Genomic DNA, 16414 nt, shown 5'->3' with positions numbered 1-16414 from the left:
TGAAATAGAAATCCTAAATAGACCAATAACAAGGAGTGAAATTTAATCAGTAATTTAAAAAGTTACCACCACCACCACCAACAAAAGCCCAGAGCCTGATGGATTCGCAGAATAATTCTATCAGACCTTCAGAGAACTGGTACCAATCCTACTGAAACTATTCCAAAAAAACTGAGAAAGAGGGCATCCTCCCTCACTTGTTCGAGGGAGCCAGTATTGCCCTGATATCAAAGCCAGGAAAGGATATAACAACAAAAGAAAACTACAGACCAATCTCCCTGAACATTGATGCAAAAATCCTCGACAAAATATTAGCAAGCTTAAGGTGATAGCACATCATACGCAGGTGCTAAGCTATGAGGACCCAAATACTTAACAATGATACAATGGACTTTGGGGATGTGGGGAAAGGGTGGGAGGAGGGTGAGGGATAAAAGAGTACCCATTGGGTACAGTGTACATGTTAGGTACAGTGTACACTGCTCAGGTGATGGGTGATGGGAGCACCAAAATCTTAGAAATCACCACTAAAGAACTTATTCATGTAACCAAACCTCCCCTGTTCCCCTAAAACGTATTGAAATGAAAAGTAAGTAAATTTAAAACAAACAAACAAAAAGAAACTGGGAATTTGAGTGCACATAAAAGTGATTCCAAAAGTGTGTTCCACAGATTACTAGACCCAAGAGATATATCCTGTGAAATTTAAATGTGTTTCATGGACATGATCATGAGATATACAAGAGTGAAACACTTTTATAAAAGTGTATTGAAGCACTGTGTTTCATAGCTTATATTTGAAGTCCATAGTACATATTAATATACACAGCTTTGTAAAAGCCCTACAGTAAAGAAACCCATTTAACTTTGTAACCCAAGTTCCCCATATTCACTTAGTCATCCAACATTTTTAGCCATGTAACACTTATTTTCTCTAAGAAAATTTTTATAAGTGCCATATTAGAATCATAATTCTGACTAAGTGTAGAGAGAATGCATTCTTGAGATGGAACTGGCACACTTAGAGGCTCACATGCAGTATGAATCTGCAGACGATGTGTTTATTGGCAGGCAGAGAATGCAGTTGGTCCATTGTTCTCTGGATTTGGTTTGGTAATGCAATCTTGCTTAGTGTCTCAGAATAATTATATTACCTCTTTCTCCCAGATAACACACTTGCATATACATTCTAAATGAACTTGGCATTCTGGCTATTGGTTGAGCTAAGGTATCCCCTTTTCAATATATACTTGGTCATGCTAGTAATCCACAAACATGGCAGCAAATCAGTGTCACCTGAGATATCTTGTTCAAAATATAGATTCTCCAGTTCTACTACTGAGATTCTCTATTAGGAGGCCTGAGGCAGGCCCTAGGCATATTTGTGTATGTACGTCCCATCCATTAATGAAGGCCCAGGAGAGTTTATGAAGCCACTCTACAGACCAGAAGCTGGGAGTCACTGCGCACATCCCAATTTATCCTCCACTCTGACTTCCTTAATTTTGTTCTAAGGTTTCAGGCCAAATTCCTCTGCTCATGTAAAACTAATTTTACTAATTTTTTACCAGTAAAATTTTATGAGCCATGGCAATCAAGTACTTTAGTAAGATCCCAATATGCAGTTCATGATGCATTTTCTTTATTATTTCAGAAATGAGTGTTGCACAGCCATAAACTTTGTTGAATATAATTTGTTTGGAGTAATCCTGTGTTATTTATATCTAATGATTTCTCTGTCTTTTCAAAGCTTGTTGATTTATGTATTTTTTTCATTATAATGCAATGGAGCAATTCAGGCTAACTTTGGATTTATCAGACGGTGATTTTTTTGGATATTATTTTATTTCGGACAAAGCTTTATTTTCACTATTCTATTTTGCTGTTTTTAAACAATCCAAAACATTTTAGTATGAATATGAGCTGATTCCCAAAATATTGCTTCACTCTTTTATACCTCATTATTACATGTTTAATTCTTCCCTATTTGCAGCTTTATCAACAGTTCTATTGATTAGAATCAAATGAATTCAAAACATTATTTTAGCTAAATTTAAAGAATGAGTTTAATATCTCAGACAATTTCAAAGATACGTCTCAGGTAATAAAATCATTCTACAATGTAAGGTATTATTAACTTTTCAATGTAATTTCTCATAAGAACTTTCCAGATTCTACAACAATAACATGATGATATAGGACAGAGACTATCTCCATGGAAAAAATATGACTACTATGGGTCAGACAGACTAACTTAATTGGAGACCACACATAACCAGAACAAGAACATGGGGATCCTTATGTCCAGCTCAGAGTTCTCTCTGAAAATACTGGCATGAATTGGTGTCCCTAGGTTGACTTGGTGAAGGAAGGGTTCTCTAACTCATTTGCAGGAAAGAAATCTGTTAAAGCATTTCTTTTATATGGGAAGACACTGTTTCTCATTATCATAACATGGGGCACTTATTAGCCCCCTATTATAATAGCGTAGGGAAACTAAGAAAGAAAACAAGCAAGATGGAATTCAGTAGCCAAGAGAGGAAGTTTTTGGAGAAAGGTGATTGTATCAATTATAAAATCACCCTGGGAGATAATAAAAATCAACTCCATTAAAATTCAACTATTAAAATAAAGCCTTATATGTACAGTAGAGTCCCATTAATTTAATTTGTAACATTTCTCCTCACATGAAAGTGCTATACTTTGTAAAATTTCAGTGGGATAAGGCCAACGTATGAGAATATCTCTAGGCTTCCTCCATGAGCATTGGTGTTAGAGAAGAAAGACATTGGTTAGTAAATCTTCTGTTGTTTGCTTTTGGAAATACTCAAGTGTCACAGGCTTGGTTCTCAGAAGAGAGTGAGACAAAGTTTTGTCCTATGACAGGCAAATATGGCTAGGCTTTTATACCCCCACCTTGTTCGGTTACTACATCTGGACTACTCTGGGGACTCTATGACCTTGGTGAGGTAGCACTCTGCATCTGAAGCAGACCCTGAAGGAGCTAGGAGCTGGAGACTGCCAACGGCATTTCCTTCAGTTAAGCAGCCCCTCTTTCTTTAAAGGTGGATCTGGGAGACACATCTTTTTGTCTGCTACATGCCATCTCTTATGTAGTTTAGCTCCACATCTTCATATACATCCAGGGACCTGTTTTGTTAGGAGACTAGTGAATTTCTCTTACTGATGGGAAATATACGAGAGAGTCTCAGGTCTACAGTTAATAGCCACTGTTTTCTGTCTTCACAACCTAGTCTAGATTCTCTTCACCCTCAGCTAGAACTTCTTCTGGCTTCGATGGTTTCTTGATATTTTGACCCACAGACTCACATGTGAGGGATCTGAAACCCTGTCTCAATAGACAGGCCCACCTGAGCTCCCATATAAGACCAAGAGTGCTATGTCTTCCATTTACCATCACAATTGAGCAAAACAGTACCAGAAGTTACCCAAGTAGATCACCTGGATTTTATCCATTTTTCGCCCAACTTTTGTGGTGTATCAGCAGCCCCCAGCTCCTCCCAATAATCCAAGCCACTTTCTGTTTGTAAAATAGTGATTCATCCTTTTGCCTCTAGTTTCAGAAACAAGGGGTTCTGAATGTTTTGAAACAAGACGTGCACAATGTCTCAGTGTGTTATTGAGAATATAAATGTGTGTTATTGGGCTCATTCTTTTTCCTACTCTTTGTTTTTTGAACTCCATGTACTCTTCCTATTGAGGACACAGTGCTATATTGATATGTTTGAGTTAATACCTATACTGCATCCTGGTAGAAGGCACCATTTTTTGCATGCATTCCCTTCAAGCTATGTAGGTATTTCAGCTATGCATTCAGCTCACCATCTAATGCTTTATCAGATCAGCAAATTTAGATGGTGCAGGTACGTAATATGACCAGGGGACCCCATGGTTACGGTCTCACTCTTACCCTTCCTGTTATAAAGAGGATTCCCTGGGCTGTTGTGATATTAAATCAAATTTCATGCTGGTAGATAAAAAAATATATAATCATTTGGAAAATGGTGCTGGCTGAAGCTATTTGGAAAAGAAAAACAAAAATGTACCCAGAACTGGTACCTATATCCATGAGGAAAAATTTCTGTCCTTTCCAGAATCAAGAGAGCCTGGCATAGTTAGCTTGCTGCCAAGTGGGTGGTTGCTTTCAAGAAATAGTGCTATATGAACCATGATCAGGTGTTATGTTTCTGTAAGGGTCTAATATTATGCCATAGATTGTTGTTCAAAATGTGTTTAACTGTCTTCTAAAGATGCGATGGGTTTGCATTAGAAGAACAGAGGTATTATGATTCTCTCACTGTGCCTTGCCACAAACTTCAAACTACATCTTTTCTTAGCAGTGATACATCCTACACCACATGGTCTGCTGTACTGTATGTCCCATTCCACAGTATGCATGCTATTTCAGACTGTCTCCAGAGCCAGTTTGTGCTCTAGTCCCCAGTCAAAGCTGAAAAATTTTGTCAATAAACACATGAGCTAGAGCAGTATTACCAAGTGTGAACTCTACTGCCTCCAGGACCAAAGACTCTCAATAAATCCCTTAATTTTCATAGGGTTTATTTCCCATGCCCTGGAGCTCACGTGTTTTACAAAGGCCTTTGGCATGCTAGCAACTTCATGCTATCTAGCTTGATCAATGTAAAATCATCAATGTGATGTTGTATGGGATGTCCAGATGACCCAGATTTGTTTGGACCATATTACAGGTAGAATAGCCCTAGCAGAGAAAATAAAAAATACACATTATTTTCTATTGCAAAATAATACACATTGCCTTTGATTACCCTTTCCCGATTGACATAGAAAAGAATTTATTCCCCAAATAATGTCTTCATACCATGTATATTAGGCTGTGTTAATCTGCTATTGCAAAGTTACTACATCTAGCATGGCGATCACAATAATTAGAACCACTGCTTGATTGAAGGTGTCATCCTGTACCATCACTTTCCAAGGTATATCTGGTTTCTGAAAAAGCAAGACATGAAATAAATGAAAATATAATTAGAGATTTACACATCTAATTTCAGATTCTTATGTGACTCCAGCTTCCTCTCACCAGTGCATTATTTATGGTCTTGGTAAATAAATTATACTTAGTTCTTCCCAATAACAAAATCACCTGGTGGGTCTTCCAACCATACATAATACATGCATTTCAACATGTTCACCTATCTGAAACTTTTATTCCCTTATTTTCAGAGTATGTCAGAGCAATTCCAGCATTTTTGTTTCACTTATCATGAGTCATCTTTTTTCCATGTTTTAAAGACTTTTACTACATCACTATCTAAAGTATGTTTATTGTAATTAGCAGAAAGGTTTTCTTTAGAAAGTCAATTTGAAAATCATTTTAATAGGTTGTTAAGTGTAGTCATATGCATTTATATGAGTGATATATTTGATGTCAACTCTATTTTATTTATTTGTTATTGATGTATAATGGATATATATATTTGGGGGTATTTGGTAAAATTTTGATACAGGCATACAATATATAATGATGAAACACGGGCAACTGGGACAGTCTTCACTCCAAACATTCACCCCTTCTTTATAGTGAAATCATTACAATTTCTTTTCTCTAATAATTTTGATCTACACAACAAATTATTGTTAACTATAGTCACTCTGCTTTACTATCAAACATTAGATCTTATTCCTTCTATCTAATTGCATTTTTGTGCCCATCAACTCATTTCTCTTCTTCACCCCACCTCATACTTCTCAACCTCTGGTGACCACCAATCAACTGTCAACTTTCATGAGATTCACTTTTTTTCATCTCTCACATGTGGATAGAACCCATGATATTTGTCTTTCTGTGCTGAACATTTCACTTAACATAACAGCTTCCAGTTTCATCCTTGTAGTTGCAAATGACAGGATGCCATTCCTTTTTATGGCTGAATAATAATACATTGTGTATATGTCATCACATTTTATTCATCCATTTATCTTTTGATGGACACAGGCTGCTTCTACATCTTCGCTATTGTGAGCAGTGCTGTAATAAATATGGGAGTGCAGCTATCTCTTCATATACTGATTTATTTTCTTTTTGATATATGCCCAGCAGTGGGATTGCTGAATTATATGGTATTTTTATTTTCAGTTTTTGAGGAAATTTTATACTGTTTTCCATAGTGTGTGTACTAATTTACATTCCCACTAACAGTGTATGAGTATTTCTCTTTTTTTCACATCTTCACCAGCATCCATTATGTTTTGTATTTTTTATAAATGCCATTTTAATTGAGGTGAGATAATATCTCAGTTGTGTTTTTTATTTTCATTTCCCTCATGGTTAATGATGTTGAGAGTTTTTTCATACACCTATTGGTCATCTGCATCTCTCCTTTTGATAAATGTTTATTCAGATCTTTTGCTCATCAGATTACAATTGATCATTGAACAACATGAGGGTTAGAAGCACTGACCCCTGTGTAGTCAAAAATCCCTGTATAAATTTTGGCTTCCTAGAAACATAACTACTAATAGCCTACTGTTGACCAGAAGCTTTAGTGGTAATATAAACAGTTAACATATTTTGTCTGTTATATGTATTATATACTATATTCTTTCAATAAGGTGAGCTAGAGAAAAGAATATATTATCAAGAAAATCATAAGAGAAAGAAAATACATTTATAGTAATACACTGTATTTATTGATACTGTAAGTTTATGTTGTCTGTTTAAAATATGAATGCTTTGAAATGACAAGCAACCACAGCTGCAAATCTAAATCTATGGTACATATCACACAATTCAACTTTTTCTTTTAAAATCATGACATTTCTCTGCTTCTTGGGAGCACTTCCAGGATCACTAGTGGCACTTTATATAGGTCCCATGGTGTTAGGTAAGGTTTGAGGTATTGCACAAACACAATGAAAAATAAACAAGAACCATGGGAGATTACTTTCTACTGTGATACACAATTTCCTGGAGAGACAAATTACTCATGCAGAGATTACTCGTGTCTCACTGAATCAAATAGACTAATATCTATGCATATTTTTTGCATTCATGAAATACCTTTAAAAATATTTTTGGTATTTCTATGCTATACGGTTGAGTATGAGTTTCTCTCAAATTGTCACAAATCTCCACAGTATTTTTCAATATGTTTATTTTTTAAAATTCCAGTATAAGGGGATCCATGCAGTTCAAACCTGTGATTTTCAAGGGTCAACTGTATTTGTTCTTTTTCCTCTTGAGTTGCTTGAGTGACTTACATATTCTGGTTATTAATACCTCATTAGATGAAAAGTTTGTAAATATTTTTCTCTCATTTTGTAGACTTTCTCTTCACTTTCTTAATTGTTTCATTTGCTGTGTAGCAACTTTTTAGTTTGATGTAATCCTGTTTGTCTGTTTTGGCTTTGGTTACCTGTACTTTTGAGGTTTTGCTCAAAAATGTTTTGCCAAGACCAATGTCCTGAAGCATTTTCTCATTTTTTGTCTAGTAGTTTGATAGTTTTACAGCTTACATTTAAGTCTTTAATCCATTTGGATTCGACATTTGTTTAAAGGGAGAAAATGGGTCTTGCATGATTCTTCTGCTTATGGTTAATCAGTTTTCTCAGCAACATTTATTGACGAGACTGCTGTTTCCCCAAATGTATGTTCTTAGTGTGTGATATGGTTTAGATGTGTGTCCCTCCAAATATCATGTTGAAATGTGATCTCCAATATTGGAGGTGGAGCGTAGTGGGAGGTATTGGATCATGGAGGCGGATCCATAAGGAGTGGCTTAGTGGCATCCTCTTGTTAATGAGTGAGTCATCAATAATCACAAGGTCTAGTTGTTTAAAGAAGTCTAGAAACTCTCCCTTCTCTTTCTCTTGTTGCTTTTCTCAGCATGTGATACTCTGGCTTCATTTCACTTTCTGCCATAATTGCAAGCTTCCTGAGGCATCAGCAAGAACAGATACCAGCACCATACTTCTCATACAGGCTGTGGAAGTGTGAACCAAAATAAACCTTTTTTCTTTATAAATTAACCAGCCTCAGGTATTTCTTTATAGCAATGCAAGAATGAACTAACATAGCACTTTTGTTGAAAATAAGGTAGCTCTGGGGCCTATCACGGGGAGGGGAGAGGGGGGAGGGATTGCATTGGGAGTTATACCTGATGTAAATGACGAGTTGATGGGTGCTGACGAGTTGATGGGTGAAGCACACCAACATGGCACAGGTATACATATGTAACAAACCTGCACGTTATGCACATGTACCCTAGAACTTAAAGTATAATAAATAAATAAATAAATAGAAAATATAAAAAAAAAAAAGAAAGAAAAGAAAAGAAGGTAGCTATAGATATGTGGATTTATATCTATGTTCCCGATTCTGTTCCATTGGTCTGTGTGTCTATTTTTATGCCAGTACCATGGTCTTTTGTTTACTATGGTGTTGTAATATATTTTGAAGTCAGATAGCATGATGTTTTCAGCTTTGTTCCTTTTGCTCAGGAGCGCTTTGTCTATTCAGGATTTTTTGTTGTTCCATAAAAATTTTAGAAATTATTTTTTCTATTTCTGTGAAGTACATCATTTGTATTTTGATAGGAATTACATTGGATTTGGAGATCATTTTGGTAGTATAAACATTTTAACAATATTATCTGAATCTATGAATATGGACTATCTTTTCATTTTTTTGGGTCCTCTTCAGTTTTTTAAACCACCTTTTTATAGTTTTCTCTCTGTAGATCTTTCACATCTTTGGCTGAATTTATTCTTAGATATATTTCTTGTAGCTATTTTAAATGAGATTGCTTTCTTAATTTCCTTTTCAGATTGTTTGCTATTGGAGTACAAAAATGCTACTGATTCTTGTATGTTGATTTTGTGTTCTACAGCTTTATTAGATTTATTTTGGGTTGAACAATTTTTGGGTGCATTTTTTTTTTTTTTTTTTTTAGACGGAGTCTTGCTCTGTTGCCTAGGCTGCAGTGCAGTGGCGCAGTCTCAGCTCACTGCAAGCTCCACCTCCCAGGTTCACGGCATTCTGCCTCAGCCTCCTGAGTAGCTGGGACTACAGGTGCCTGCCACCACGCCTGGCTAATTCTTTTTGTAATTTTAGTGGAGATGGTGTTTCATCCTGTAACCAGGATGGTCTCGATCTCTTGACCTCGTTATCCACCCGCGTTGGCCTCCCAAAGCATTGGGATTACAGGCATGAGCCACCACGCCTGGCATGGGTGTACCCTTCAGATTTTTCTAATTGTAAAATTATCTTGTCTGCAAACAAGGATAATTTGATTTTTTCCTTTTCCAATTTGGATGTCCTTTATTTCTGTCTCTTGCTTAATTGCTTTGGCTAGGACTTCCAGTGTATTGAATAAAAATGATGAAAGTGGGCATCTTTGTCTTGTTCCAAATCTTAGAGAAAGAGCTTTCATTTTTTTTCCTGTTCAGTGTGATGTAAGCTGTAAGTTTATCCTATATAGCCTTTATTATATTGAGTTATGTTTCTTTCATACTCAGTTCATTGAAACTTTTTATCATAAAAATGTTGAATTTTGTTGAATGATTTTTCAGCATCTATTGAAATGATTACATGGTTTTTGTCCTTGATTCTGTTAATGTGATGTATCATGTTTATGGATTTACACATGTTGAATTATCCTTGACTCTCTGCTTGATCATGGTGATTGATCTTTTTAATATGTTTTTGTGATTGGCTTGCTATTATTTTGTTGAAGATTTTTACATCTATTTCCATCAGGAATATTGGCCTATAGTTTTCTTTTTCTTTTTCTTTCTTTCTTTTTTTTTTTTTTTTTTTGATGGAGCCTCACTCTGTTGCCCAGGCTGGAGTGTAGTGGTGCAACCTCATCTCACTGCAACCTCTACCTCCTGGGTTCAAGCGATTCTCCTGCTTCAGCCTCCTGAGTAGCTGGGACTACAGGTGCCTGCCATCACGCCCAGCTAATTTTTGTGTTTTTCTAGTAGGGATGAGGTTTTGCCATGTTGGCCAGGCTGGTCTCAAACTGCTGACCTCAGGTGATCCTCCAACCTCGGCCTCCCAAAGTGTTGGGATTACAGGTGTGAGCTACCATGCCTGGCCTTTTTTTTTTTTTTTTTTTTTTTTTTTAAGTTCTATTTTGATATCAGAATAAGGTTGGTCTTGTACAATACATGTTGAAATACTGTCCCCTCTTAATTTTTTTTGAAATAGTTTGAATAAAATTTGTATTAATTCTTATTGAAATGTTTGTAGGATTTTGTTGTGAAGCCATTAGGTCCTGGGCTTTTCTTTTTGGACAGACTTTATATTACAGTTTTGGTCTTGTTACTTACTTATGTTTTTTATTTATCCTGGTTCAGTCTTAGTAGGTTGTATGTGTCCAGGAATTTATTCAACCTAGAAGTTTTCCAATTTGTTGACATAGAGTTGTTCTTAATAGTCTCTAGTAGTCTTATATTTCTGTGGTATCTGTTGTTACATATTCTTTTTAATTTCTGATTTTATTCATTTTGGTCTTCCCTCTCTTTTTCTTAGTTTAGAAAGGATTGTCAATTATTTTTACCTTTTCAAAAACAGAACTTCTAATTTTGTTGATTTTTGTTATATCTTTTAGTCTCAGTTTTATTTATTCTGACTCTGATCTTTATTGTTTATTTCCTTCCACTTATTTTGGATTTGGTTTCTTCTTGCTTTTCTTCTTCCTTGAGGTGCGTGATTAGGTTATGTGCACTGTTAGGTTTTTTTTTTTTTAATTTGAAATCTTTCTACTTGTCTTCTTTATGCACTTATTGCTATAAAATTACATTTTAGTACAGCATTGGCTGTATTCCATGCATTTTGGAGTGTTGTTTCTGTTTGTATTTGTTTCAAAACGTTTTAAAATTTCCAACTCATTTTTTTGTTTCATCCATTGATCATTCAGAAGCATGTTGCTTAATTTCCTTGTATTTGTATAGTGTCCTAAGTTCCTCTTGTTATTGAGTTTTAATTTGCCATTGTGGTCAGAAAAAAAATACTTTAATTATTTCAACCTCTTGAAAATGTGTTCAGACATTTTTTGTGTCTTAACAAATACAATATTCTGGTAAATGTTTTATGTGCTCATGAGAAGAGTGTGTATTCTGAAGCAGTTAGATGAAATGTTCTGTAAAAGTCAGCTAGATTCATTTGGTCTAGAGTATCATTTAACTCCTATGTTTATTTGTTTTTATATTTCTGGATGATTTGTTTATTACTGTAAGGGGGTGTTGAAGTCCCCAACTATTATTATAATGCAGTCTATCTCAGTCTTTAGATCTATGAATGTTTCCTCTAATTTTGGGTGCTTTGTTTTTGGGTGCACATATATTTACAGTTGTTATATCCTCCCAAACTGACCCCTTTATCATTATATAGTGACTTTTTTGTCTTTCTTTATAGTACTTGACTTGAAGTCTATTTTATTTGGCATAAGCACTGCTATTCCTTCTCTTTTGGGGTCTCTATTTGTATGGACTACTTTTTCTCATCTCTTCACTTTCAGTTTCTGTTTTTATAAGAAAAGTGAGTTCCTTGTAGGCAGCGTATAATAGTGGGGCCTTGTTTTCTTTTCTTAATTTATTCAGCAACTCTATATCTTTCAATTAGTGAATTTTGGCCATTTACATTTAATGTTATTAGCAGGTAGGGACTTACTATTGCTGTTTTTTATTTTTATTTTTTGAGTTGTTTTGTAACTCTTCTCTTGTTTCTTCTCCTTCCTCTTCTTCTTCCTTTTCTTCTTCTTCTTTTTCTTCTTCTTTCTTCTTTCTCCTTCTCCCTTCTCCCTTCTCCCTTCTCCCTTCTCCCTTCTCCCTTCTCCCTTCTCCCTTCTCCCTTCTCCCTTCTCCCTTCTCCTTCTCCTTCTCCTTCTCCTTCTCCTTCTCCTTCTCCTTCTCCTTCTTCTTCTTCTTCTTCTTCTTCTTCTTCTTCTTCTTCTTCTTCTTCTTCTTCCCTTTCTTTCTTTCTTCTTTCTTCCTTCTCTTTTGTTTTTCCTTACTGTCTTCCTTTGTGGTTATGTGAGGTTTTTTTTTTTCTGGTATTATGTTTTAAATCATTGCTTTTTGTGTTTAGCGTATCTGTTACAGGTTTTTGTTTTGTGACTGCTATGAGGCTTACAGAAACGTTTTATAGAAATTGTAAGTTACTTTAAATATATGATAATTTTGATCACACAAAAAAGAAACAAACAAAGGAAAACTAAAATTCTCTACACTTTAACCTCATCCTCTCAACATTTTGACTTCTGTTGTCTCAATTTACAGCTTTTTATATTCCCTGTCTTGACAGTTTGCTGTAGTTATTATTCTTTTCTATAGATTTGCCTTTTAGTCTCCATACTAAAGATATCAGCGGATTACATGCCACAATTAGTATTAGAGTATTCTAAATTTATCTGTGAATATCCTTTTTTGAGTTAGTTTTATATCTTTGAATGTTTTCTTTTTTCACACTGGTGTTCTTTTCTTTCAGATTGAAGAACTCCCTTTAGAATTTCTTATTAAACAGCTCCAGTGATGATGAATTTCCTCAGATTTCTTTGTCAGTTATTTTATTTTATAATTAATATATTATTTATAATGAATTTGCTATATTTATTTTTCTATTCAATGGATCTTTTGTATGTAACTATTTAAGTTGAAAGCTTCGATTTTTGCTTAACAAATACTTTTTTTTTGTTGAGATGGAGTCTCGCTCTGTCGCCCAGTCTGGAGTACAGTGGCCGGATCGCAGCTCACTGCAAGCTCCGCCTCCCGGGTTTACGCCATTCTCCTGCCTCAGCCTCCCAAGTAGCTGGGACTACAGGTGCCCGCCACCTCGCCCGGCTAATTTTTTGCATTTTTTTAGTAGAGACGGGTTTCACTGTGTTAGCCAGGATGGTCTCGATCTCCTGACCTCATGATCTGCCTGTCTAACAAATACTGTTTTTTATAATGCTCTCAATTTTTAAAATTTTACTTTATATTTTATTACCTAGCATGTCAGTTTTAAATAGTATCCTTTGCTTCCACCTATTTCCTTTGTAACAATAAATTGACTTATTCTACTTTTTCTTTCTTCTTACTTCTTCTGTATTTTACAACCATTCTTTTTACTATTTCAAAATATAGCCTTTACATAGTATTCTTTCTTCCCATGTCTTCACCTTTGTTTCAGACTTAGATCTAAAATTAAGTATATTAAATTCTCAACATCTGTTTGTTTCCTGAAATTTCCCATTATCTTTTGAAAAACTAAAATTTATCCTCTTATACGTTCCTCAGAAATGTGATATTTTTCAAAATCGAAAGTATTTAATATAATCTTTATATTTAAAAAATGGCTTGGCTAGATATAAAATCTTTTGTTGTATGCTTTCTCTTTTGAGTTTTTTGAAAATTGCTTTTAATTATTGCTCTTTTGAAGTGAAGTAATAGCCTTCTTCTATTACTATTATAAGTAATTAGATCATTTTTTCTGGTTGTCCTGTTAACTTTTTAATTTGACTTGAATATCTAAGAGTTAATTTTTTCAGGTCAAAATTGACAGGTAAATGGTAGGACATTTTGATATAGTAATTTACATGTGTTCTTATTTCTGGAAAGTCTCTCTGAATTATGTTTTAATTTTTTTCTTTGCTCCTGGTACACTTTTAAGAAGAGTAAATATATGTATGTGTAATCTTTTCTGTTTACTTTCAATTTTAACAACTTTTTTGTGATCCTCTATATTTGTTTACTCTCTTCTTTCTCATTCTCTTGTGTGTTTCTGTTTTACTTCAATTCACCTTATTAAATCATTATTCACATCTATTTTTACTAGTCTTTCTTCTTATGATTTTGTCTTTTTTTCCTAATCTCTCTTTAGAGTTTCAACAATCTCATGAAATTTACTTCTTTTTGTATGTAACTTTTTTTTTTTTTGGTTTAAGATTTTCTGATGCTAGTTTTCTTTTTCTTTATTTTGTAAAATATATTCCCAAATATTTGAGGAATATTTGGGAATATATTAATATAATTAATATTTAGTTCAGTTTTGAGTTCCATGCTATAATTTTTTTCTGCTTCATGGTTGTATTTTTAGGAAATAATATCCACCAAATATGTTATAGCTTATTTTTTTTACAGTTTACTTGCATTGAGTTTGTTTAGGTATTTTTTTATTCCTAGGCATTTTATTAATAGGGTTTTAAATCAAATATGCCCTCCTCTATCATTTTAGGTGGGATACTATTTGTTAAATTTGTAGTATTTAGTTTAATAGATAACATAAATTTGGTTATGGTAGAGAGTAGACGGGATTGTTCATCTTACTTGTTTTACTTTCTTCGCTATAGAACTTCAGTTTTGTAGTTTTTTTCTCTTTCTTTCTACTTTCTCTTCACTTCTATGTCTTTAAGGGGTACCGCCCCTATCTAGTTACACAATTCTTCCCCAGAAGCAATGCTTTGTAAAAGACTGCAGTGTCCTTTCATACTAGTTTCCAAGTCTCTTTTCAGCAGCTAGAGCTTTGAAGTATCAAAATCTGACTTTCACTTAGTATGCTGATATTTAGTGTTGGTTATTCTGTTTCTGCGGGTGCCTAGAACTTTGTTTTGTGTCTATCATTCTAATGACTTCTAGCTGAAATGTATCTTACAGATATTTGCTTCCCAAGCATTGAGCAAATTGTCTAGTACAAAGTCAATGGTTAAAAAAAAAAGAGTGCTTGCAGAGTAAGTCAATGAATGAAAAAATTTTATTCTGAAATGAGTAGGATCAGGAAATTGTCTCAGATGTCTAAAAAGAAGGTTATTGTATTTTATTATAAAAAGCAATATAAAAAGACAATGGTTTGTATTTCACACATCATTTGTAGTCAACAGATACTCAAACTTTATATGGCAGCTTCTAAAAAACCACATTTGAATTTTAAATCTTAGCTTAAATGATTAAATTAAAACTATATTCTGTTTTCCCCTTTCTTCAATAACATTTTTAGATCTTGAACCTGATAAAATATGAAATTCACAAATTAAAAGTATATCCTGTTTCCAAACACTTTCTTCAATAACACTTTTTATCTCAAATATGATAAAATATCAAATTCACATTTTTAATAATCAGTAAACAAACTAACATTTGAATTCAAAATAACTTCAGAAATGGTTATCAATTGTATGCTCACAGGTGCTGTATTTTTTAGATAAGATTCAGAATCTTATAATTGCCCCTTCAATTAAACAAACCACACTGTTTCCAAAATTCATGGTTATATTTTATTTAGCATTGATATAGCAGAGGGCAAAAACAATGTCAGTGGTGTCACATTCCATATGAGGGAGGCATTTGATTGGACGATTTTTCACAAAGGAAATAGACTGATTAGGAAAATGAATATATGTAAAAGATGTAAACCTCTTGAATGTCAAAGATATAAAAGATATATATGACATGTTTTAATGGTTCACAATTATAGATGCACAGTGATCTTGTTAGAGATTATTTTATAGATTATATTATCTTCAGAATAACACAGATAAATTACCCCACAGGGATGAAAGCTAGGTATAGAATACATTAAATGAAAGTAGAGGGTTCAGCCACTTCACTTACTCCTGCTGAGTAAATTTGAAGGCTTATTAAAAAATAATGAATAAAATGCCTGACTCCATTAGAAACTTGGTTTGAGCAGACACATTAATTAACAATATCATGCTTTTAGTCACAATTTCTCTCTAAATTAGGATTAGAATTATTCTCTAAGAAAGAAGGATCTCAAATCAGTAACTTTCTTTACACTTTGAGGAGCTAGAGAAAGAAGAGCAAAGTAAACCTAAGTCTAGCACAATGAAGGGCAGTGTAGTGATAAATAAAATACAGAATAGAAAAACAATAGAGAAAATCAATAAAATCATGACTTCATTTTTTAAAAGATCCACAAAATTGATAAACCTTTAGCTAGACTGACTAATAAAAAAAACAGAGAGAGCATGAAAGAGTTGTTGCAAATAACTAAAATCAGAGAAGAGAGTGAAGGCATTCCTAATGTCCTTATAGAAATAAAAAGGATTATAAGATAATACTAAAACAATTGTACACCAATGAGTTAGATAACTTATATGAAACAAACAGATTCCTAAAAACACACCAGTTGCCTAAACAGACTCAAGAAGAAATAGAAAGAAAGATATAAGAAATAGAAAGTTTCAATGGGTCTATAACAAGCAAAGAAATTAAATCAATAATTTAAAAAATCGCTAGAAAGAGATTTCAAAACAAGGTTCAGTAATGAAGTCTACCACATAATGAAACAAGAATTTACATCAATCCTTCTCAAATTCTTTTAAAAAATAAAAAGAGGAAACTCTTTCTTTCTTTTCTGTTTTTTAGAGGAGGATACACTTTCTAACTCATTCAATGAAGCCAGAATTAT

The sequence above is a fragment of the Rhinopithecus roxellana genome, chromosome 14 (genome assembly GCF_007565055.1).
Source record: "Rhinopithecus roxellana isolate Shanxi Qingling chromosome 14, ASM756505v1, whole genome shotgun sequence".
Lineage (NCBI taxonomy): Eukaryota > Metazoa > Chordata > Mammalia > Primates > Cercopithecidae > Rhinopithecus > Rhinopithecus roxellana.
This window is presented reverse-complemented; position numbering follows the sequence as displayed.